The sequence below is a fragment of the Chlorocebus sabaeus genome, chromosome 11, assembly GCF_047675955.1.
Source record: "Chlorocebus sabaeus isolate Y175 chromosome 11, mChlSab1.0.hap1, whole genome shotgun sequence".
Lineage (NCBI taxonomy): Eukaryota > Metazoa > Chordata > Mammalia > Primates > Cercopithecidae > Chlorocebus > Chlorocebus sabaeus.
In genome coordinates, this window is record NC_132914.1 from 11,304,481 (window position 1) to 11,328,869 (window position 24,389).

Here is a 24,389-nt window from a genome sequence, read left to right on the forward strand (position 1 = left end):
GTCTCGGCCTCCCAAAGTGCTGGGATTACAGGCTTGAGCCACCGCGCCCGGCCAGTCTTATGAGTCTTTTGCACTCTTATATCCTCTCAACTTTACAGTAGCCCCTTAGAACTTCATCAGCAGGTCTTGGAACGACAGTGCATGGCACTCCTGTGTCATGGAGTCCCAGAAATATCACTTCTCTACCTCTGATTATTTTACTCACTCATGTGCATATGTCTTTGAGTCCTCTACTGGAGGTCAGGCCAAGAGACCCAAACCCTCTCATCAGTTCTTTTTTTTTTTTTTTTTTTTTTTTTTTTTTTTTTTGAGGAAGAGTCTTGCTCTGTCGCCCAGGCTAGAGTCCAGTGGCTCGATCTTGGCTCACTGCAAGCTCCACCTACCGGGTTCATGCCATTCTCCTGCCTCAGCCTCCCGAGTAGCTGGGACTACAGGTGCCCGCCACCACGCCAGGCTAATTTTTTTGTATTTTTAGTAGAGACAGGGTTTCACCGTGTTAGCCAGGATGGTCTCAATCTCCTGACCTTGTGATCTGCCCGCCCCGGCCTCCCATAGTGCTGGGATTACAGGCGTAAGTAACCGTGCCTGGTCCAGTTCTTCTTTTGATTAAATTGCAGGACCATCATCCCAGGTGACTAGAGGTCAGGTTTGATTTCTTTTGTTTTTTTGAGAAGGAGTCTCGCTCTGCAGTGGCACTATCTCAGCTCACTGCAACCTTCACCTCCCAGGTTTAAGCAATTATCCTGCCTCAGCAGCCTCCCGAGTAGCTGGGATTACAGGCATCTGCCACCACGCCCGGCTAAGTTTTCTTTGTATTTTTCGTAGAGATGGGGTTTCCCATGTTGACCAGGCTGGTCTCGAGCTCCTGACCTCAGGTGATCCACCCGCGTTGGCCTCCCATAGTGCTGGGATTACAGGTGTGAGCCACTCTGCCTGGCCTGGTCAGGTTTCTTGAATTCCTAATAACCAGGGTGAATATGGCAGGTTTGTTTAAGGCCCTTCAATGCTGAGTGACTAGTAGGAGTCTCATCAGTACAGCAACTTCTGAGAGTGTTGTATTAAGGCTTCTGTTTTGGCCCCATCAGTGTTTGCTTTATTGGTCCAATTTCTTGGGGTTTTTTTGTTTTATTTTCTTTTGTTTTGTGTTTGTAGAGACAGGGTCTTGCTCTGTTACCCAGGCTGGAATGCATTGGTACAATCACAACTCACTATATCCTCAAACTACTGGGCTCAAGTGATCCTCCCACCTCAGCCTACTGAGTAGCTGGGACTACAGGTGCTCACCACACATGGCTAAGTTTTTAATTATTATTTTTCATAGAGATGAGGTCTCACTGGGTTGCCAGGCTGGTCTCAAACTCCTGGGCTCAAGTGATCCTCCTTCCTGCCTCGGCCCTGCAAAGTGCTGGGATTATAGGAGTAAGTCACCATAACCAGCCTATTCATCCCATTTCTTTTTTTTTTTTTCTGAGATGGAGTCTTGCTCTGTCACCCAGGCTGGATTGCAGTGGTGCAGTCTCGCCTTATTGCAACCTCTGCCTTGCGGACTCAAGTGATCCTTCTGCCTTGGCTCTGCAAAGTGCTGGGATTACAGGAGTGAGTCACTGTGACGAGCCTGTTCATTGCATTTTGTTTCTTCTTCTTCTTCTTCTTCTTTTTTTTTTTTTGAGAAGGAGTCTCACTCTGTCACCCAGACTGAAGTGCAGTGGAGTGATCTCGCCTCATTACAACCTCTGCCTGCTGGGTTCAAGTGATTCTCCTGCCTCAGCCTCCTGAGGAGCTGGGATCACAGGCGTGTGCCACTGCGCCCAGCTAAATTTTGTATTTTTATAAAGACGTGGTTTCACCATATTGACCAGGCTGCTCTTGAACTCCTGACCTCAGATAATCCACCCACCTTGGCCTCCGAAAGTGCTGGGATTACATGCATGAGCCACCGTGCCCAGCCACTCATCCCATTTCTTTCTTTTTTTTTTTTTTTTTTGAGATGGAGTCTCCCTCTGTTGCCCAGGCTGGAGTGCAGTGGCCGGATCTCAGCTCACTGCAAGCTCTGCCTCCCAGGTTCACGCCATTCTCCTGCCTCAGCCTCCCGAGTAGCTGGGACTACAGGCGCCCGCCACCTCGCCCGGCAATTTTTTTGTATTTTTTTAGTAGAGGCGGGGTTTCACTGTGTTAGCCAGGATGGTCTCGATCTCCTGACCTCGTGATCCGCCCGTCTCGGCCTCCCAAAGTGCTGGGATTACAGGCTTGAGCCACCGAGCCCGGCCCATCCCATTTTTTTTTTTTTTTTTTTTTTTTTGAGACAGAGTCTTGCTCTGTCGCCCGGGCTGGAGTGCAGTGGCCGGATCTCAGCTCACTGCAAGCTCCGCTCCCGGGTTCCCGCCGTTCTCCTGCCTCAGCCTCCCGAGTAGCTGGGACTACAGGCGCCGCCACCGCGCCCGGCTAGTTTTTTGTATTTTTTAGTAGAGACGGGGTTTCACCGTGTTTGCCAGGATGGTCTCGATCTCCTGACCTTGTGATCCGCCCGTCTCGGCCTCCCAAAGTGCTGGGATTACAGGCTTGAGCCACCGTGCCCGGCCCATCCCATTTCTTAATAACAGTTTGAGAATTGATGTACTGATGGGATGAGTATTTCCACACTTTTCTCATTTTCTTTCCCCTTTGTTTTACCCATGTTCATACGAATCGTTCCAACTTTCTTCGCTATTTTTTGTTTTTGCATAATTTTTTCCTTTTTTTTTGAGGCGGACTCTTGCTCTGTCACCAGGCTGGAGTGCAGTGGCTCAATCTCGGCTCACTGCAACCTCTGCCTCCCTCTGCCTCACTGAGGCGGTGATTTTCCTGCCTCAGCCTCCTGAGTAACTGGGACTACAGGCATGCACCACCACGCCCAGCTAATTTTTGTATTTTTTGTAGAGACAGGGTTTCACCATGTTGGCCAGGATGGTCTCGATCTCTTGACCTTGGGATCCATCCACCTCGGTCTCCTGAAGTGCTGGGATTACAGGTGTAAAGAACCGCACCAGGCCAATTTTTCCCTTTGGAAGCAATTCTGGCTACCAGCTGTAACTCAGGCTGGCTGGAATCCAAGTTTGGCCTAGTGACAAGATTTGTCCCAATGTGTTCCTTTGGTAGGCCCCCTGAGGCTAGAGGCTAGAGTTCCACTGGGCCAAGATTCAAGCTTGGCTCACTGTCAGGATCCACCACAACAATTTCTTTTCCCTTTAACTTTTACCTGTTGGTAGGGGCCCTGTGGCTAGAGACTGTAGTTCAGTCTGGCCAAAATCCAAGGTTGGCCCAGCATTCTCCTGAATTTTTCGTTTTAGCTTTTACATACAACAATAACCAAGAACCTGTATATTTTGCTTGTTTCTTGTTACTCTGCATTTCCTTATGCATTCATTCAGTAACACAAGTTCCTGGAAATTTGATCCATCATTTCTTTTTCTTTCTTTCTTTCTTTTTCTTTTTTCTTTTTTTTTTTGAGACAGAGTCTTGTTCTGTCACCCAGGCTGGAGTGCAGTGGTGCAATCTTGGCTCACTGCAACCTCCACCTCCCAAGTTCAAGCAATTCTCGTGACTCAGCCTCCCAAGTAGCTGTGACTACTGGTGAGCACCACCACACCTGGTTACTTTTTGTATTTTTTTTTTTTTTTTGAGATGGAGTCTCGCTCTGTCACCCAGGCTGGAGTGCAGTGGCGCGATCTCGGCTCACTGCAAGCTCCGCCTCCCGGGTTCACGCCATTCTCCTGCCTCAGCCTCCCGAGTAGCTGGGACTACAGGCACCACCACCATGCCCAGCTAATTTTTTGTATCTTTAGTAGAGATGGGGTTTCACCGTGTTAGCCAGGATGGTCTCGATCTCCTGACCTCATGATCCGCCCGCCTCGGCCTCCCAAAGTGCTGGGATTACAGGTGTGAGCCACCGCGCCCGGCCTACTTTTTGTATTTTTAGTAGACATAGAGTTTCACCATGTTGGCCAGGCTGGTCTCAAATTCTTGACCTCAGATGATCTGCCTGCCTTGGCCTCCCAAAGTGCTGGGATTATAGGCGTGAGCCACTGTGCTCAGTGTGATCCATCATTTCTAAATTCCATTGGTAGCTTTTCATTTCCAGTAACTGATTGCAGCACAGTTGTATTTCCATGCCATGAATGCCCCTGTGACCACCCAGGAAGCAAAGTTTCATCAAATCGGCCAGGCATGGTGGCTCACGCCTGTAATCCCAGGAGGCGATACACTGTTCCAGGAGAGGACACACTAAAATCAATCAAGGTAGGCCGGGCGTGCTGGCTCACACCTGTAATCCCAGCAGGAGGCCGAGGCATGCATATCACTTGAGGTCAAGGGTTCAAGACAGACCAGCCTGCCCAACATGGTGGGCACGCCTGTAACCCCAGTACTTGGGAGGCTGAGGCAGGAGAATCACTTGAACCTGGGAGGCAGAGATTGCAGTGAGCCAATATCGTGCCACTGTACTCCAGCCTGGGCAACAGAGCAAGGTTCTGTCTGAAATAAATACATAAATACAATTTTTATTGTATTGTATTTTTATTATTATTATTTTTTTGAGACAGAGTGTCACTCTGTCGCCCAGGCTGGAGTGCAGTGGCGTGGTCTCAGCTCACTGCAACCTTCACCTCTCAGGTTCAAATGAGTTTCCTGCCTCAGCCTCCCAAGTAGCTGGGATTACAGGTGTGTGCCACCATGCCTGGCTAATTTTTGTAGTTTTAGTAGAGACAGGGTTTCACCATGTTGGCCAGGCTGGTCTCGAACTCCTGACATCAAGTGATCCACCCGCCTTGGCCTCCCAAAGTGCTGGGATTACAGGCATGAGCCACCTCACCTGGCCATTTTTATTTTTTTAATTTTTTCGAGACAGAGTCTCGCTCTGTCACCCAGGCTGGAGTGCAGTGTCATTATATCGGCTCACTGTAACCTCTGCCTCCCGGTTTCAAGTGATTCTCCTGCCTCAGCATCCCAAGTAGCTGGGATTATTGGCATGTGCCACCATGCCTGGCTAATTTTGTATTTTTAGTAGAGGTGGGGTTTCTCCATGTTGGTCAGGCTGGTCGTGAACTCCTGACCTCAGGTGATCTGCCCGCATTGGCCTCCCAAAGTGCTGGGATTACTGGCATGAGCCACCACGCCCAGCATGTATATATATATATATATATATATATATATATATATATATATATATATATATATTTAGATAGAATCTCCCTCTGTCGCCCAGGCTGGAGTACAGTGGTGCGATCTGGGCTCACTGCAAGCTGCGCCTCCTGGGTTCAAGCAATTCTTCTGCCTCAGCCTCCCAAGTAGCTGGGATTACAGGTGCCCACCACCACGTCCCGCTGATCTTTTGTATTTTTAGTAGAGACGGGGTTTCACCATCTTGGCCAGACTGGTCTTGAACTCCTGACCTTATGATCCACCTGCCTTGGCCTCCCAAAGTGCTGGGATTACAGGCGTGAGCCACCATGCCCAGCCGATATGTTTTTAAAAATTAAAAGATGCCATTCTTTATGTTCCTGCACACTTCATGGCTAAATGAGAACTAATCGCTAACTACTGTTAGCCAAGTGATTAAAAGATAAAAAACGTAAGCTCTATGTTGTCTTTTCGGTCCAAAAACTTAATGCCTAAGAAGGTGAAAGATCAGCAAATAAACATTAAAGCAAAATTCACAATACCTAAGACACCTCAAGAAGAGGCTTGAAAAGTTGCCAATAAGAACTTGATGTGCCAACCTAATTTAAGGCTTTTCAACTTATCCTTTTTGGGTCACAGGATCACCAAAAATATAAACAAATATAATAAGAGATTAAGTAAAAAGGAAAGTATAAGTTCACGTGTCAGACTCTCCTTTTTACATCTCTTCGTTTCCCCTAGAAAATTTTGCTTTCTTGGCCGGGCGCGGTGGCTCAAGCCTGTAATCCCAGCACTTTGGGAGGCCGAGACGGGTGGATCACGAGGTCAGGAGATCGAGACCATCCTGGCTAACCCGGTGAAACCCCGTCTCTACTAAAAAAATACAAAAAACTAGCCGGGCGAGATGGCGGGCGCCTGTAGTCCCAGCTACTCGGGAGGCTGAGGCAGGAGAATGGCGTAAACCCGGGAGGCGGAGCTTGCAGTGAGCTGAGATCCGGCCACTGCACTCCAGCCTGGGTGACAGAGCGAGACTCCGTCTCAAAAAAAAAAAAAAAAAAAAAAAAAAAAAAAAAAAAAAAAAGAAAATTTTGCTTTCTTTGTTCTTTTCCCAAAAGGAGGTGTGTGTTACTTCCAACACTATATTGTAGTAACTTTACCACATTTTAGTTTTTAAAATTCATTTTCTTGATTTTTCAGATTCCATTTCCATTTCAGTTTGTACTTGAAGGAGAGAAGCATGGATTGAATTTGCCTGGGTTTTCTGAATTTCATAATATAAATTCAAAGCTCAGAAGCGGTAGGAATGCAGGCTTTGATTAGTGAATTTCAAGCAGCCATTTCTCAGGGTGAAGGACAAGGTTAATTCTACTCTAAATAATCCTGCCATTCAGAAAACCTGGTGTGTCTACAGGAAAAAAAAACAGGCTGTGACTACAAACCTGAAAGTAAAGGCAAACAGCTGCCAGACAGAGGCAGGAAAATGGGGGAGGACCCTTGGTAAATATCGCATGCCTCCTGGGGCCCCCATGGGCTTTGACTCAAGGGGGCGATGAAGGGTATTTGTTAAAGAAAGAAGTCACTGGGACAGACAAAAGCTTCTGGCACAGGAAGTTAGTTTGACTAAGGATACCGAAATGTAGGGAATTTGAATGTAGGAATTCCTGGGTGTGAGGTTGAAGTGAAACTTGATTGAAAAGAAGCTGGGGGTAGTGAGTCTCTCTTTAAGTATTCCTGGCTTCTGGATAGTTGGTGTAAACTCTGTGGTCCTCGAATAAAATGTCCTTGAGAATTTTAAAAGGTTAAGCACCTGGAAAATTACTTTAATGCAATGGTAGCACTACCTCTGATGACGCTACCAAGTAAGCTATTAAGAAACAGAAAAGCTCACCGATCAAATTGAGATGCTAGAAGCGTATTAAATCAATTAAATACATGGCACAAAACAGTCAAAAAAGATGGGATACGTTAATCTATTTAGGATAAGGTGCATGCAGAGTAGAAAGGGTAGCAGTGTTTATATGTCCTCTGATACACTGGTGTAGTCACGAGAGCTAAGGACAAGAACCAAGGGTGAGAATTCGAAATTCATTTAGGGCCAGGGATCTGCAGAACAGATGTACCTGGAACATGGGTGTGAATGTGCTCTTATCAGAGAGACAAAGGGGTAGATATTCCTGGCCCCAAAATAGTTCTCCTTGGCTCATTAAGCAGTTTTTTGGTTTTGTTGTTGTTGTTTTTGAGATGGAGTCACACTCTGTTGCCCAGGCTGGAATGCAGTGGTGCGATCTCGGTCCACTGCAACCTCCTCCTTCTGGGTTCAAGCCATTCTTCTGCTTCAGTCCCCCGAGTAGCTCGGACTACAGGCGCACGCCACCACACCTGGCTAATTTTTGTGTTTTTAGTAGACACGAGGTTTCACCATATTGGCCAGGCTGGTCTTGAACTCCTGACCTTGTGATTGTCAGGCCTCTGAGCCCAAGCCAAGTCATCGCATCCCCTGTAACTTGCACGTATACGCCCAGATGGACTGAAGTAACTGAAGAATCACAAAAGAAGTGCAAACGCCCTGCCCCGCCTTAACTGATGACATTCCACCACAAAAGAAGTGAAAATGGCTGGTCCTTGCCTGAAGCGATGACATTATCTTGTGAAATTCCTTCTCCTGGCTCATCCTGGCTCAAAAGCCTCCCCCACTGAGCACCTTGTAACCCCCACTCCTGCCCGCCAGAGAACAACCCCCCTTTGACTGTAATTTTCCTTTACCTACCCAAATCCTATAAAACGGCCCCACCCTTACCTCCCTTAGCTGACTCTCTTTTCGGACTCAGCCCGCCTGCACCCAGGCGAAATAAACACCCATGTTGCTCACACAAAGCCTGTTTGGTGGTCTCTTCACACGGACGCGCATGACAGTGATCTGTCTGCCTCAGCCTCCCAAACTGCTAGCATTACAGGCTTAAGCCACCAGGCCTGGCCTCACTGAGCAGCTTTGAAATTTATTTGCATTTTTTGGGCAGCATACATGTAAGGCTGGAGTGGGTGTCTTCAATGGTGGCCAGTTCAAGAGTTCCCCTGTTGCATGCCCTCTGGTAACCATAGGATATTTTTCGTTAGGCTAAATAACAGTATTAGGTTCCTCTTGCTTCTTCCACCATTTTGTGTTTTGTGTACATGTGCTCTGCTTAGCTAAATCTAGTCTGTCTTACCATTTATCAATTATGTATAATTAGTATGTCTTATGAGTTATACAAATTTCATTTGTTTTTTCTTCCATAGTCAAGGTGAACATTTTCAGGCAATACAGCCAACGTGCACCACACCAATTAGCCATACAATCTATGTCCTTTCTGTAAATCAAATCTCCTAATTCTTAGCCTCTCCTACATCCCAAATCTCATTTCGTTTGTTTTGTTTTGTTTGTTTGTTTTTTTAAGGCTGAGTCTCACTCTGTCACCCAGGCTGGAGTGCAGTGATGCAATCTCAGCTCACTGCCACCTCCGCCTCCCGGGTTCAAGCGATTCTCCTGGCTCAGCCTCCTGAGAGGCTACGACTACAGGCGCACACCACCACACCAGGCTGATTTTTGTGTTTTTAGTAGAGACGGGGTTTCACCATATTGGCCATGCTGGTCTTGAACTCCCGACCTCATGATCTGCCTGCCTTGGCCTCCCAAAATGCTGCGATTACAGGTGTGAGCCACTGAGCCCATCCCCAAATCTCATTTCTTGAGTCTCGTCCTTTCTCAGCCTTTCAGTAATCCTACAGTCATACTTTTCTTTTGTTTTGAGACAACATTTTGCTGTGTTGCTCAGGCTGGAGTGTAGTGGCACGATCATTGCTCACTGCTACTTTGACCTTCTGGGTCCAACAGATCCTCCCACTTCAGCCTCCCTAGTTGCTGAGATCACAGGCTAATTTTTTTTTTCTGTATTTTGTAGAGACAGGCTCTCACTATGTTGCCTAGGTTGGTCTCGAACTCCTGGGCTCGAGGGATCCTCCCACCTTGGCCTGCAAAAGTGCTGGGATTGCAGGTGTGAGCCCCTGCACCAGGCCAGCAATCATACTTAGCCCTCAAGCTATGTAAGCCTCTGTAGGTTCCTTCAGTGCCATCCACACAACTGTCACACACGGATCCTGCTCAGTTGCTTGCTGGTCAATTCCTATCTCATTAGGTCAATAAAAATGACTCCTTTTTACTCAGAGTTGCTGCCCCTCTGTTGGGGGAAAAAGACCATGTTTTAAGTATCTGCCATGTCAGTTTTGTTTGTTTGTTTTTGAGTTGGAGTCTCCCTCTGTCACCCAGCTCACTGCAACCTCTGCCTCCCGGGTTCAAGCAGTTCTCTTGCCTCAGCCTCCTGAGTGGCTGGGATTACAGGTGTGTGCCCACCATGCCTGGCTAAGTTTTGTATTTTTAGTAGGGATGGGGTTTCACCAAGCTGGTCAGGCTGGTCTCAGACTCCTGACCTCGTGATCCACTTGCCTCAGCCTTCCAAAGTGCTGGGATTACAGGCGTGAGCCACCACTCCTGGCCACATGAGTCTTTGTCAGGATAAGAGAGATGATCATTGTTGTTAACTCTTAGCAATGTCTTTTTATTATGCCTTTTTTAAAAAAACATGCTTTTTCCTTTTTTTTTTTCCTTACAGTTCTATAGGTCAAAATAATCTGCCTCTTTTTATTTTTATTTTTTGAGAAAGAGTCTTGCTTTGTCGCCCAGGATGGAGTGCAGTGGTATGATCTCGGTGCCACTGCTCACTGCAACCTCTGTCTCCCGGGTTCAAGCGATTCTTCTTCCTCAGCTTTCCGAGCAGCTGGAATTATACGCGCCTGCCACCACTCCCAGCTAATTTTTGTATTTTTAGTAGAGATGGGGTTTCGCCATGTTGGCCAGGCTGCTCCCCAACTCCTGACCTCAGGTGATCCGCCTGCCTCAGCCTCCTAAAGTGCTGGGATTACAGGCGTGAGCCACCACAGCAGGCCTACTCTGCCTCTTATGTCACTCACATCTTCCAAAAGAATAGTGAAAAATAGGCTGAGTGCATTGGCTCACACCTGTAATGCCAGTCCTTTGGGAGGCCAAGGTGGGCGGATCACCTGAGGTCAAGTGTTTGAGACCGGCCTGGCCAACATGAAGAAACCCCGTGTCTACTAAAAATACAAACATTAGCTGGGCGTGGTGGCACATGACTGTAATCCCAGCTATTTGAGAGGCTGAGGCAGGAGGAGAATCGCTTGAACATGAGAAGCAGAGGTTGCAGTAAGCCGAGATGGCGCCACTGCACTCCAGCCTGGGCAACAGAGTGAGACTCTGTTCCAAAAAGTAATAATAAATAAATAAATACAAACATTAGCTGGGCGTGGTGGCATGTGCCTGTAATCCCAACTACTCTGGAGGCTGAGGCAGGAGAATCACTTGAACCTGGGAGGCAGAGGTTGCAGTGAGCCAAGATACTACCACTGCACTCCAGCCTGGGCAGCAGAGCAAGACTCTGTCTCTAAAAAAGACAAAAAGAATAGTGAAAAATAAAGTGAGTTCCAATTTAGAGGTAAATACCTTTAAGAGTACTTTAGATTTATGCAGCACACAATTACATAGAAAATATTTATAAACTGCACTTCACAAAATAAATAAATAAATACATAATAAACTGTACTTCACTTGAACTGTAAGCTATACTCTGAGGTTACCATTTGTGTGTTAAGACTCTAAAGCTCTGGCCGGGCGCGGTGGCTCAAGCCTGTAATCCCAGCACTTTGGGAGGCCGAGACGGGTGGATCACGAGGTCAGGAGATCGAGACCATCCTGGCTAACATGGTGAAACCCCGTCTCTACTAAAAATACAAAAAACTAGCCGGGCGAGGTGGCAGGCGCCTGTGGTCCCAGCTACTCGGGAGGCTGAGGCAGGAGAATGGCGTGAACCTGGGAGGCGGAGCTTGCAGTGAGCTGAGATCCGGCCACTGCACTCCAGCCTGGGTGACAGAGCGAGACTCCGTCTCAAAAAAAAAAAAAAAAGACTCTAAAGCTCTGTAAGATTTTTTTTTTTTTTTTTTTTTTTTTAAAGACTAATCAGGCCAGGTACGGTGGCTCACACCTGTAATCCCAGAGCTTTGGGAGGCTGAGGCGGGTGGATCACCTGAGGTCAGGAGTTCAAGATCAGCCTTGCCAACATGGTGGAACCCCATCTCTACTAAAAAATACAAAAATAAGCTGGGCGTGGTGGTGGGCGCCTGTAATCCCAGCTACTCGGGAGGCTGAGCCAAGAGAATCGCTTGAACCTGGGAGGTAGAGGTTGTAGTGAGCCGAGACAGCGCCACTGCACTCAGCCTGGGTGACAGAGCAATACTCTGTGTCAAAAAATAAATAAATAAATAAATAAATAGTTATATATAGTGCTCAAAAATCAAAACAAAAATAAAACAACTTAAATTGTAATACATCTGTAATATTTATTATTACATAAAAATTAAAATGAAGGAGTCAGATCCAATTTTAGTGTGTAGAAAGTTATCTATGATAGGCCGGGCACGGTGGCTCACGACTGTAATCCCAGTCCTCTGGGAGGCTGAGGCAGGTGGATCACTTGAGGTCAGGAGTTCAAGACCAGCCTGGCCAAATATGGCGAAATCCCAACTCTTTTTTTTTTTTTTTTTTTTTGAGATAGAGTCTGGCTCTGTCTCCCCAGGCTGGAGTGCAATGGTCTGATCTCGGCTCACTACAACCTCCGCCTCTGGGGTTCAAGCGATACTCCTGCTTCAGCCTCCTGAGTAGGTGGGACTACAGGCGCCCACCACTTAGTAGAGATGGGGTTTCACCATGTTGGTCAGGCTGGTCTCAGACTCCTGACCTCAGGTGATCCACCTGCCTCAGCCTCCCAAAGTGCTGGGATTACAGGCGTGAGCTACCACACCTGGGCTTTCAGCAACTTTTGAAATAAAAAAATCCCAGCACTGTGGGAGCCCAAGGCAGGCGGATCACCTGAGGTCGGGAGTTCAAGGCCAGCCTGACCAATATGGTGAAATCCCGTCTCTACTAAAAGTACAAAAATTAGCTAGGGTGTGGTGGTGTGTGCCTGTAATCTCATCTACTCAGGAGGCTGAGGTAGGAGAATCACTTGAATCCAGGAGGCGTATGTTACAGTGAGCAGAGATGGCACCATTGCACTCTAGCCTGGGCGAAAGAGGGAGATCATGCCTCAAAAAAAAAGAAAAAAAAAATTAAGATTAGTGCAGAAGCTGGGCGCGGTGGATCATGCCTGTAATCTCGCACTTTGCGAGGACAAGGTGGGTGGATCACTTGAGGTCAGGAGTTTGAGACCAGCCTGGCCAACATGATGAAACCCCATCTCTACTAAAAGTACCAAAGATTAGCCAGCCATGGTGGTGGGCAGCTGTAATCCCAGATACTCAGTAGGCTGAGGCAGGAGAATTGCTTGAACCCAGGAGGCAGAGGTTGCAGTGAGCTGAGATGGTGCCACTGCACTCCAGCCTGGGAAACAGAGAGAGACTCCATCTCAAAAACAAAAAAAACCCAAAAAAGCTAAATTAAACAATATAAAAGGTCAATGAAACAAAAGTTGGTTTTTTAAGAAGATAAAATTGACAAGTCTCTAGACTAAGAAGAAAAAAAGAGAGAAAACCGAAATAAATAAAATCAGAGACAAAAAAATTACATTGATACCAGAGAATACAAAACATCATTACAGACTACTATGAACCAAGAAACTGGAAAGCCTAAAAGAAATGGATAAATTCCTGGACATATACAACCTAGCAAGATCAAACCATAAAGAAACAGAAAACCTGAACACCCTGTTGGTTGGTCGTCTAAAAAAAGAAAAAGAAGGCCGGGCACAGTGGCTCACGCCTGTGGTCGCAGCACTTTGGGAGGCCGAGGTGGGCGGATCCCGAGGTCAGAAGATCAAGACCATCCTGGCTAACATGGCGAAACCCCGTCTCTACTAAAAAATACAAAAAACTTAGCCGGGCGTGGTGGCGGGCTCCTGTGGTCCCAGCTACTTGGGAGGCTGAGGCAGGAGAATGGCGTGAACCCGGGAGGCAGAGCTTGCAGTGCACCAAGATTGTGCCACTGCACTCCAGCCTGGGCAACAGAGCCAGACTCCGTCTCAAAAAAAAAAAGAAAAAGAAAAAGAATACCTGAACAGATAAATAATGAGTAACAAGATGGAAGCTGTGATTAAAAGTCTCCCATCAAAGAAAAGTCCAGGACCTGATGGAGTCACTGCTGAATTCTACTAAACATTTGAAGAAGAATTAAGGCCAAGTCTACTCAAACTATTTATTTCAAAAAACTGAAGAGGAGAGAATACTTCCAAAGTCATTCCATGAAGCCAATATTAGCCCAATACCAAAACCAGACAAAGACACAACAATATCCCTGATGAACATAGATACATTTTCAAAAAAATCAGCAAATCCAATTCAACAACACATTGAGAAAATGAAAAAGGAAAAATAAATTTAGAAATACATATCCTAAAAAAAAATAAATTATTGCCCACCCTTTCTCAGAAAGTTACAGAATAATGTCTCCATTCAAATGTAAAGGGAAACCAAGAAAGAGGAAGATGCAGGATTTAGGAAACAAGATCCAACACAGAAGAAAGGTAAATGAAATTCCTGGGTGAGGAGTATAAATCTTGGGAAGGTGGGATTCACCAGGCCAGAAGACCATCAGTCCAAAGTAGAGAGACTGAAGAGCTCCAGGTGGAATAGCTACACTGAGAAATTCTAGATCGTAAGAGGTAGAGGAAATATCTTAAATGAAAATATCTACTATGAAAACTAAAAAAAGTATAATTATATTCTTTTCACATACAAAGTATCAGGTTATATAAAAAGCAACAGGAATTAGAACGGCATTGAACTTCCCCAGTGCAGCAAAGATAAAAAACACTAAAGCAATATCTTCAAAATTCATTAAGAATGTGTTCATAGGCCAGGCGTGTTGGCTCAAGCCTGTAATCCCAGCACTTTGGGAGGCCGAGACGGGCGGATCATGAGGTCAGGAGATCAAGACCATCCTGGCTAACACGGTGAAACCCGGTCTCTACTAAAAAATACAAAAAACACGGCTGGGCGCGGTGGCTCAAGCCTGTAATCCCAGCACTTTGGGAGGCCGAGACGGGCGGATCACGAGGTCAGGAGATGGAGACCATCCTGGCTAACAGAGTGAAACCCCGTCTCTACTAAAAAATACAAAAAACTGGCCGGGCGAGGTGGCGGGCGCCTGTAGTCCCAGCTACTCAGGAGGCTGAGGCAGGAGAATGGCCTGAACCCGGGAGGCGGAGCTTGCAGTGAGCTGAGATCCGGCCACTGCACTCCAGCCTGGGCGACAGAGTGAGACTCCGTCTCAAAAAAAAAAAAAGAATGTGTTCATATAATGTTTGTGTAAAAATAAACATTTTAATTTCCTAATTTAATGGGTGAAATGATAATGTTATACTTGTTTTAATATATATATATTTTACTTTTATTGAAGTTAAACCTTTTTCATATTTATTGTATTTCTCCTTTTGTGAAATATTCACTTATTTCATTTATTTTTCTTTGAAGTCAATATATGAACTCTCATACCATGTATGGTAATAATATTTACCTTTTTTCTTGTTTAAAGTTTTGTTAGTATGGGTGACAAAGCATGACCCGTATCTACAAAAAAAAAAAAAAAAAAAAAATCTGGGCACAGTGACATGGGCCTGTGATTCCACCTACTTAGGAGACTGAGGCGGGAGGATCCCTTAAGCCCAGAAGTTCAAGGGTGCAGGGAGCTATGATCATGCCACTGCATTCCAGCCTGGGCAACAGAGTGAGACCCTATCTCCAAAAAAAAAGTGTTTTTTTTTGTTTTCTTTTTTTAACATAAGTTTAAAAAGTATTATATAGGTAGTTACATTTATCCATTTACCTTATGATGTATTGCTCAATTTTTATACATAGAAGGCCCTTTTCCTTTCTGAGGTCTATCGGTCAATCATATCTATCTATCTATCTATCTATCTATCTATCTATCTATCTATCTGTGTTTTTCCGAGACGGAGTGTCGCTCTGTCGCCCAGGCTGGAGTGCAGAGGCGCGATCTCGGCTCACTGCAACCTCCGCCTCCCGGATTCACGCCATTCTCCTGCCTCAGCCTCTGAGTAGCTGGGACTACAGGCGCCCGCCGCCAATTTTTTGTATTTTTAGTAGAGACGGGGTTTCACCCTGTTAGCCAGGATGGTCTTGATCTCCTGACCTCGTGATCCGCCCGCCTCAGCCTCCCAAAGTGCTGGGATTACAGGCGTGAGCCACCGCGCCGGGCCTATTTTTTTTGAGAGGGAGTCTCGCTCTGTCGCCCAGGCTGGAGTGCAGTGGTGCCATCTCGGCTCACTGCAAGCTCTGCCTCCTGGGTTCACGCCATTCTTCTGCCTCAGCCTCCTGAGTAGATAGCGTGAGCCACTGCGCCCGGCATTATTTTATTTTTTGTAGAGATAGGGTTTCACCATGTTGCCCAGGTTGTTTCACATTGTTTTAATCCAGGCTGGTTATGAACTCTTGGGCTCAAGCAATACACACACCTTGGCCTCCCAAAGTGCTGGGATTATGGGCTGAGTCACTACACCCAGTCTCTATATCATGACTCCTTTCATGGCGAGTAAGGTGACTGGAACCAGTGTAAGCTTTACAGTATCTCTTACATCCATAGGGTTTTTCTCCAGTATGAATTCTTTGGTGGAGGTGAAGGGAACTGAGGCGACTGAAGGTTTGGTCACATTGTTCACATTTATAGGGTTTCTCTCCAGTATGAGTACTTCTATGGTTATAAAGGGAACTCAAAGGACTAAAGGCTTTGCCACATTGTTTACATTCCTAGGGTCTCTCTCCAGTATGAATGCTTCCATGGTAATGAAGGAAAGTGGAACAGCTGAAGGCTTTATCACATTTGGTACATTTATAGGGTGTTTCTCCAGTGTGAGTCCCTTCATGCGTCTTAAAAGAACAAGAAAATCTGAATGTTTTCCCACATTCCTTACATTCGTACGGTTTCTCTCCAGTGTGAGTTCCTGTATTAGACGAGAACCAGAAACAGTGAACGCTTTACCACATTGTTTACATTTATAGGGTTTTTCTTCTGTGTGAGTTCTCTGATGTCTTTCAACTGAATTGAGAAAATGAAACGCTTTCCCACATATCGTACATTTATAACTGGATTTCCACTGTGCATTATCATGTGTCTTCTAACACCTGGAACAGAAATGAAGAGTTTCCCACACTGTTCACATTTATATTGCTTCTTTCCATATGGTTTGTATCCTGAGTGAGCTAGGATGTGCCTATTAAGGAGGGAATGACGTACAAAGACTTTTCCACAAATACTGCATTCACATTGTTTTAATCCAGTAGAAATGTTCTCATTCAGATCAAGATTTGGAATTTGGCTGACAACTTGTCCATCATACTGATTACCTTCTTTGCTTTCACACAGTCTCTGTACCATATGAGTTCTGTAAAAAAAATGACAAGCACACTTTTATTGCTTGGTTTAATAACTTTCTACTTATTAATAGGTCTTGGACTTACACTGCTGCCAATACCAGGGAAAATGCATTTTTTTTTTTTTTTTTGCCATGACCAAATTATTTGAAAGTAAATGGGTTACTACTGAAGACACAGCTACCACCTGCATGGCTATGACCAAAATAGTAAGATTCATATACACAGTTTTGTAGTACTATTTTCAAGTAAACTGTTTTCCAAACACTGACTGCTACACTGAGTACGTTACATTTTGGGTGAAATTTTTCTAAAAAGAAACAAATTTCAAGTGACTCTTATTTGTTTTGATTGCTTGTTTTTAAGTTCATGACATGCTAAGATTCCTTCAGAGGACTTTATTTCCTCTTCTCAGTGCAAATTATCTTATATCTTTCCCAGGTTTTTCCAAGTGATCTTCAATATTCTGGTCTTTCCATTTGTTTCCTAAAATGCAGACCCACAAAATTATCATGAATTATTACAAACTATAGAAACATTACTAGATTTCATGTTCATTGTACACAGTGCCCATGCCTGATTTATTCACCAAATCATTCCCTTGCCACATTCCAAATCACAAATAGCACTGATGATAGGGAAATACTTCTGTAATTAAGTGAAATGTGTTGTCATTCTTACCTACAGAAGCCAGGTTCCTGCAGGTTTCCTGCATCACTTCTCTGTAGAGATTCTTCTGAGAAAAATCTAGCAAAGCCCATTCCTCCTGGATAAAGTTCACAGCCACATCCTCAAAAGCCATGGAGTCCTAGAACATTCCACACATGTGGATAGAAGGATGGGTGAGACTGACAGCACTGGGAACCTATACTCAATTCATAAGCTATTTACATGATTCTAAAATTTCCAAGCATTTATTCTATGACTTGATTGTCACAACTCTTACTCTGTTCACACATACTCCCTTCCACACAGCAGTACTCATGCTAGAATTGAACTCTTCTTTTTTTTTTTTTGAGACGGTGTCTGGCTCTGTCGCCCAGGCTGGAGTGCAGTGGCTGGATCTCAGCTCACTGCAAGCTCCGCCTCCCGGGTTCACGCCATTCTCCTGCCTCGGCCTCCCGAGTAGCTGGGACTACAGGCGCCCGCCACCTCGCCCGGCTAGTTTTTTTGTATTTTTTAGTAGAGACAGGGTTTCACTGTGTTAGCCAGGATGGTCTCGATCTCCTGACCTCGTGATCCACCCGTTTCGGCCTCCCAAAGTGCTGGGATTACAGGCTTGAGCCACCGCGCCCGGCCGAATTGAACTCTTCAAAAAGGCCACAGCAAAGTAGAAACACCCATCTCATTAGAGAATCCAGGGAGTAAGATGTGCTGCTAGGAGTTACCTTTTAACTTCACTTTGTACATTTCTAGTATCTGCCATAATAAATTCCTACCTGATGTGCATAAGTGAGTTAATATTATCAGTCCTGAGACAACTTTTTCTTAAAAACGCCTGCTGGCAAAGTTCAGTCTTTGTTTGTATTAGTAACTTACATTTTGAAAGGGATTCCACCAACCCAAGTAATAAGAATGACTCACTGCATCTAAATGGCTTATGCAATATATTTGCCAAAACTTTTTCTGCTGAAGGTCTATTATTTTGTGTCACTACAATGGTGCTTAGGGAACCAGACATCAAAACACAGTCTGAACAGTAAGTGTTCAATGAGTTTACCTGGTAGACAATATTTTACATGTGCTGTCACTTGTTAACTGGGGAGTTGAGCCCATTCCATGTGATTACACCAAGAGAGAATAGGCTTATTAAATTCAATTGAGAAGAAAATAAAACCAATAATTGATATTTAACAATACTAATACAACAATTTTAAAAATTTCTATTGCACAATGTCAAGGCAGAAAGGAATAAGAAGAAATATGATGCATGTTTTCTAAAATGACATTAATGTCACCACTTCCAGATGCTAATCCTATGAAAGCACATAAATTCCCAAATCAGGTTGTTTTAGGCAAGAAAAACTACTTTTTCATACGTAGTAAAAATGACAAATGTCTAATGATTTTTAGTCATCTATAAAAAGAGTGATGGCTTGTCTAACATAGTTCTAAGATTTTCAAACAAAAGTATTCAGGACAGCACAGTATTAGCAGAGAGATGAGCAAGCAGACCAAGGGAAGAAAAAGTCTTAATGACCCAGCATTTATATGGAAAGTTGATGAATGAGAGAATAGGCACTGTAGACTAGAAAAAGAAATCACATGCACTTTAAAATATGAGGCAAACCAGGCTGGCATCTACTTGGGAAAATGCATTGCATTCTTCTCTATTCCATGAACAATAGTCAACTTATTATATATTCAAATATGAAAGATAAAACCAGAACACTTTCAGAAGTCACAGGAACATTTTTTTTTTTAATGAAGGATTAGGCAGAATTTTTTTTATGTAAGAAAAAAGTGATAAAGGAACAGACAAACTCAAACATATTAAAATTTAGGGAATAAAAAGAAAATGGAATGGGCCGGGAGTGGTGGCTCACGCCTGTCGTCCCAGCACCTTGGGAGGCTGAGACAGGCGATCACCTGAGGTCAGGAGGTTGAGACCAGCCTGGCCAACATGGCAAAACCCCGTCTTTTTGTTGTTTGTTTGTTTTTTGAGACAGAGTCTCGCATTGTCGCATTGTCGCTTGGGCTGGTGTGCAGTGGCAAGATCTTGGCTCATTGCAACCTCTACCTCCGGGGTGCAAGCAATTCTCTTGCCTCAGCCTCCTGAGTAGCTGGGATTACAGTGCCTGCCACCACACTCAGCTAATTTTTTGTATTTTTAGTAGAGACAGGGTTTCACCATGTTGGCCAGGCTGGTCTGGAACTCCTGACCTCGTGATCCACCCACTTTGGCCTCCCAAAGTGCTGGGATTACAGGCATGAGCCACTGTGCCAGGCCTAAAACCCCATGTTTACTAAAAATACAAAAATTAGCTAGGTATGGTAGTGGGTGCCTATAATCCCAGTTACTCAGGAGGCTGACACAGGAGAATCACTTGAACCCGGGAGGCGGAGGTTGCAGTAAGCAGAGATGGCGCCACTGCACTCCAGCCAGGCTACAGAGAAAGACAGCGTCTCCAAAAAAACAAACAACAACAACAACAACAACAACAAAAACCCTCAGAGGCGGGGTGCAGTGGCTCACGCCTGTAATCCCACCTTCTTGGGATGCTGAGGCAGGAGAATTGCTTGAACCTGGGAGACAGAGGATGCAGTGAGCTGAGATCGTGCCACTGCACTCCAGGCTGGGTGACTGAGCAAGGCTCTGTCTCAAAAAAAACAAAAACAATAACAAAAAACCCTCATATATCCAGATAAGAGGATACAGATGTGTCCACTGTCATAAATTCTTCACTATGCTACAAGAGGGGAACTGACATTTTGGTGAATCTTTGTAAATCATCAATTTATCTATCACACTTTCATTTCACCAGTAGCATTTACAAAGCTAAGTAATACAATTCCATTTGAAAGTATCCATAAACAGAACAGACCTTTAAAACTTACTACACTCACTCTGGGGAAGAAATAAATACGAATTTTTAGCAAATAAAATATATCATTTTACCTTGCCTCTTTGGAAATAGTATTTTTTTTTTTTTTTTTTTTTTGAGACGGAGTCTCGCTCTGTCGCCCAGGCTGGAGTGCAGTGGCCGGATCTCAGCTCACTGCAAGCTCCGCCTCCTGGGTTTACGCCATTCTCCTGCCTCAGCCTCCCGAGTAGCTGGGACTACAGGCGCCCGCCACCTCGTCCGGCTAGTTTTTTGTATTTTTTAGTAGAGACAGGGTTTCACCAGGTTAGCCAGGATGGTCTCGATCTCCTGACCTCGTGATCCGCCCGTCTCGGCCTCCCAAAGTGCTGGGATTACAGGCTTGAGCCACCGCGCCCGGCCGGAAATAGTATTTTTATCTTTCAAGCTGTACTGACAAAATGTATCTTACAGTCAACGAAAAACTAAAACTCAAATAAGCGGACACGCCTTTTCAAGGTAACAAACTCAGGGAGAGGCAGTGCTAACTCCAACACAGACCTTTCTAAGTGTCACGGCAGGCCATTCTATCCCTCGGGACACCCATCCTGTTCGGTAAAGTACTCAGTGACCACCTAGGAGGCACTGGCACTGCTCTTTGTCCTCCTGTGTGCCTTAAGTGCATTTTAATATTCAGGTTCTTGCACATCCTCTCTGGGGTGGGTTTTCCTTGTCCTTTGGGACAGTTTTTCTCTCTTCACAAGTCTGAGACAATCTAGAGAGCAGAAATCATTTCTGCCTTTTCCTCTCAATGTCAGCATCTGATTGGCAGACCATCAACGTGTCTCCGAGGAATAAAAGCTCGGGCTGGAGGAACAATTTTAATGACCTAACTTTCATGACATTACATTGTATTGTCCATAATTTTAATGTCCTCAAATTTTAATGACCCTAAGGGGTCACCACTGTAGATGAAACTATACCAGGAGATTCCTCTAAGGCCAAGAACATCCAGCTGCTCCCCTGAGAGACTCTACCCCCTACCTCAGGCTGTCCTGGGGGATGAGATGACCCTGGGGCTGATACTCACTAGACCCTCCAATAGACATGGCCACAGTGGGTATCCTGGGTCATCCCCAGACAGTTCTAAAATGCCAGGACTAGGAAAAGACAGGAGGGTGGCTGAGGACACAACACCCTGTAAAGTTTTCACGGGGGGGACCTCAACCTAAAGACATTTTGGTCATATGTACACTTAGGAAAGATGAAAAGAAGAGAGGCACAAAGATTTTTTTTACAGTAGAGTGTCAGATGATTTATTCTCTGCTTTCCTCTCATGTAAAATGTTTGGAAATAGAAAAATATTTTGGCCAAAGTGGCTCACGCCTGAAATCCCAGTGCTTTAGGAGGCCGAGGTGGGCGATCAATTAAGGTCAGGAGTTCGAAACCAACCTAGCCAACATGCCAAAACCATGTCTCTACTAAAAATACAAAAATTAGCTGGATGTGGTGGTGAGCGCCTATAAGCCTGGCTACTTGGGAGGCTGAGGCAGGAGAATCGCTTGAACCTGGGAGTCAGAGGTTGCAGTGAGCTGAGACTGCACCATTGCACTCCAGCCTGGCGACAAGGCGAGACTCTGTCTCAAAAAAAAAAAAGTATATATATATAATATACATTTAAAATTATTACATGTAGATAGTATTTGAAGTCATGGGACTGATTGTAGGTAGAAACAAGAGAAGGCAGGGAAAGTTTTTATATTTATATTTATATATAATTATATAAAATTAATATACATAATTATAATATAGAAATATATAATATAGGCTGGGCATGGTGGCTCACACCTGTAATCCCAGCAATTTGGGAGGCCGAGGTGGGCAGATCACCTGAGGTCGGGAGTTTGAGACTAGCCTGACCAACATGGAGAGACCCCATCTCTACTAAAAATACAAAATTAGCCAGGCGTGGTGGTGCGTGCCTGTAATCCCAGCTACTCAGGAGACTGAGGCAGGAAAATCACTTGAACCCGGGAGGTGGGAGTTTGCGGTGAGCCCAGATCGTGTCATTGCCCTCCAGCCTGGGCGACGAGGGTTAAACTCCGTCTCAAAAAAATAAATAAATAAAATAAAAAAATATATTTATGTCTAAATATCTAATTATAATATTCAAATGTATATATAAAATACATTTATTATAAATTTATTAATATATAAAATATGTTTATTTCTGAGACAGCGTCTGGCTCTGTCACCCAGGCTGGAGGGCAGTGGCACTATCATAGGTCATTGGAGCCTTGCACAGATGGCTCAAGCGATGCCCCCACCTCAGCCTCCTGAGTGGCTAGGATTGCACGCACACACCACCATGCCTAGCTAATTTTAAAATTTTTTGTAGAGACAGGGTCTTCCTTTTTTGCCTAAGCTGGTCTTGAACTCCTGGGCTCAAGTGATCTTCCTGCCTCAGCCTTCCAATGTGTTAGACGTGGGTCACTGCATCTGGCCTAATGCATTTTTTAGTTTGTGAGTTTATATTATTTAATATTTTTAAGTACTGAATGTGTTGAACAACCAACTTGCAGAATTCCCGAACAATGGACGGTCAGCTCTCATGTCCTGGTTCAAATCGCCCCAGCACACCACAGCTAGAAACCTTTCAGCCAACTTCCACTTATGTCTCCCGGGGCAGGACAACGTCACTTGGCCAATCCCCACTAAGAGGGACTCTGGAAAGGCAAGAAACTATTCTGTTCTCTATAATGGAACGTGACCAGGGAGAAGGCAGCTGGGAGGGCCAGCTGGGCCCTCCAACCATCAGCGTCCACCATCGACCAACTGCCCTAGAGCTACACCGTGCTGGGCATTTGGGGCACTGTTATGAGCAAGAGTTTCCATTTTTCTTCTCATGGGACCTTCATGCTAGTGGCAAGAGACAATTTTTTTTTTTTTTTTTTGAGACAGAGTTTTGTTCTTGTCACTCAGGCTGGAGTGCAATGGTGTAATCTCGGCTCACTACAACGTCTGCCTCCTGGATTCAAGCAATTCTCCTGCCTCAGCCTTCTGAGTAGCTGGGATTACAGGTATGCACCACCACGTCTAGCTAATTTTTATATTTTTAGTAGAGATGGGGTTTCACCATGTTGGCCAGGCTGGTCTGGAACTTCTGAGCCACTGCACCCAGCCAAGAGGGAGATTTTAAATCAATAAGTATAATTGTGATGAATGCCAGAAAGAAGAGTGTGTGATGGGGAGGGGACCTAAGTTATTGTCTCATATTTTAACACTTTCATAGGCAATAACTAAACACTTAGAAGCTTAAAACAACACACACCTTTAAGCCAATTTTGGCAAGATAGGAGTTGAGCACATTTTAGCAGGTCCTGTGCTTGGGATCTCACGCTAAGCAGCTGGGCTGCATCCTCATCTGAGGCTCCACCAGGGCAGAATCCATTTCCAGGTCCACTGAGGTTATTGGCAGAATTCATTTCCTCGGACCCGCTTGGCAAGGGCCCAGCTTTTTGCTTCCTTGCCTACGGGGCCCCTCCAAAGGTCCTTTCTCAGCACAGCATCTCCCTCCAGCAGCGCCTGCAGGCGGAACCTCTCTCTCTAGTGTGCGAAGGTGATGCACTGTGACAGTGACATCCCATTGCTTTTGCCAGGCTCTATGGGTTAGAAGCCAGTCACCGGTTTTGCTCATACCCAAGGTCAGGAAGACTATTCAAGGGCATAGGTCATTGGGGGGTCAGTCACTTTAGGGTGTGGCTGACACCACTGAACTTGGTGAGACTTTAAGGGTTGGTAGGAGCTGGCCAGGTACAGGGGTGAGGGTGTGTCAGGCAGGGGTGAGGGCATGGAGGGGGATGCAGAGGCCTGCACCCTGGAATGTCCTTTCACTCCCTGAGGTTTTGTTCTCCTGATCCCTGAGTACATCCCAGAACACGGTGGAGCCCTAGCAGGGGAGAGGTAGGGAAGCATGTGTTGTTCATCCGGGGACCTTGTTAGGCAAATCAGATTAGGGGCCAGGCTTTCAGTGGTGGGTGCAAGCATGGGAGTGATGAGTGTGCAGGTGTGTGTGGGAAGAGCGATGGGGATGGGGTCAGCCCCAGCCACCATGAAGACCTTAACTGTGCATCCACCCATCCCAGCAGCCTCCCTGAGTGAGTGCCTTCAGGGTGCAGGTACTGTTTTGCACATGGAAGTGAATCGGAGTGGGACACTGCCTTG

At 45.3% G+C, this 24,389-nt stretch overlaps 1 pseudogene; it reads right to left on the reverse strand.

Moving 5' to 3' along the window:
• Positions 1-15,652: 15,652 nt before the first annotated feature.
• On the reverse strand, positions 15,653-23,650 carry LOC103218866 (uncharacterized; annotated as a pseudogene).
• Between the last annotated feature and the right edge of the window lie 739 nt (positions 23,651-24,389).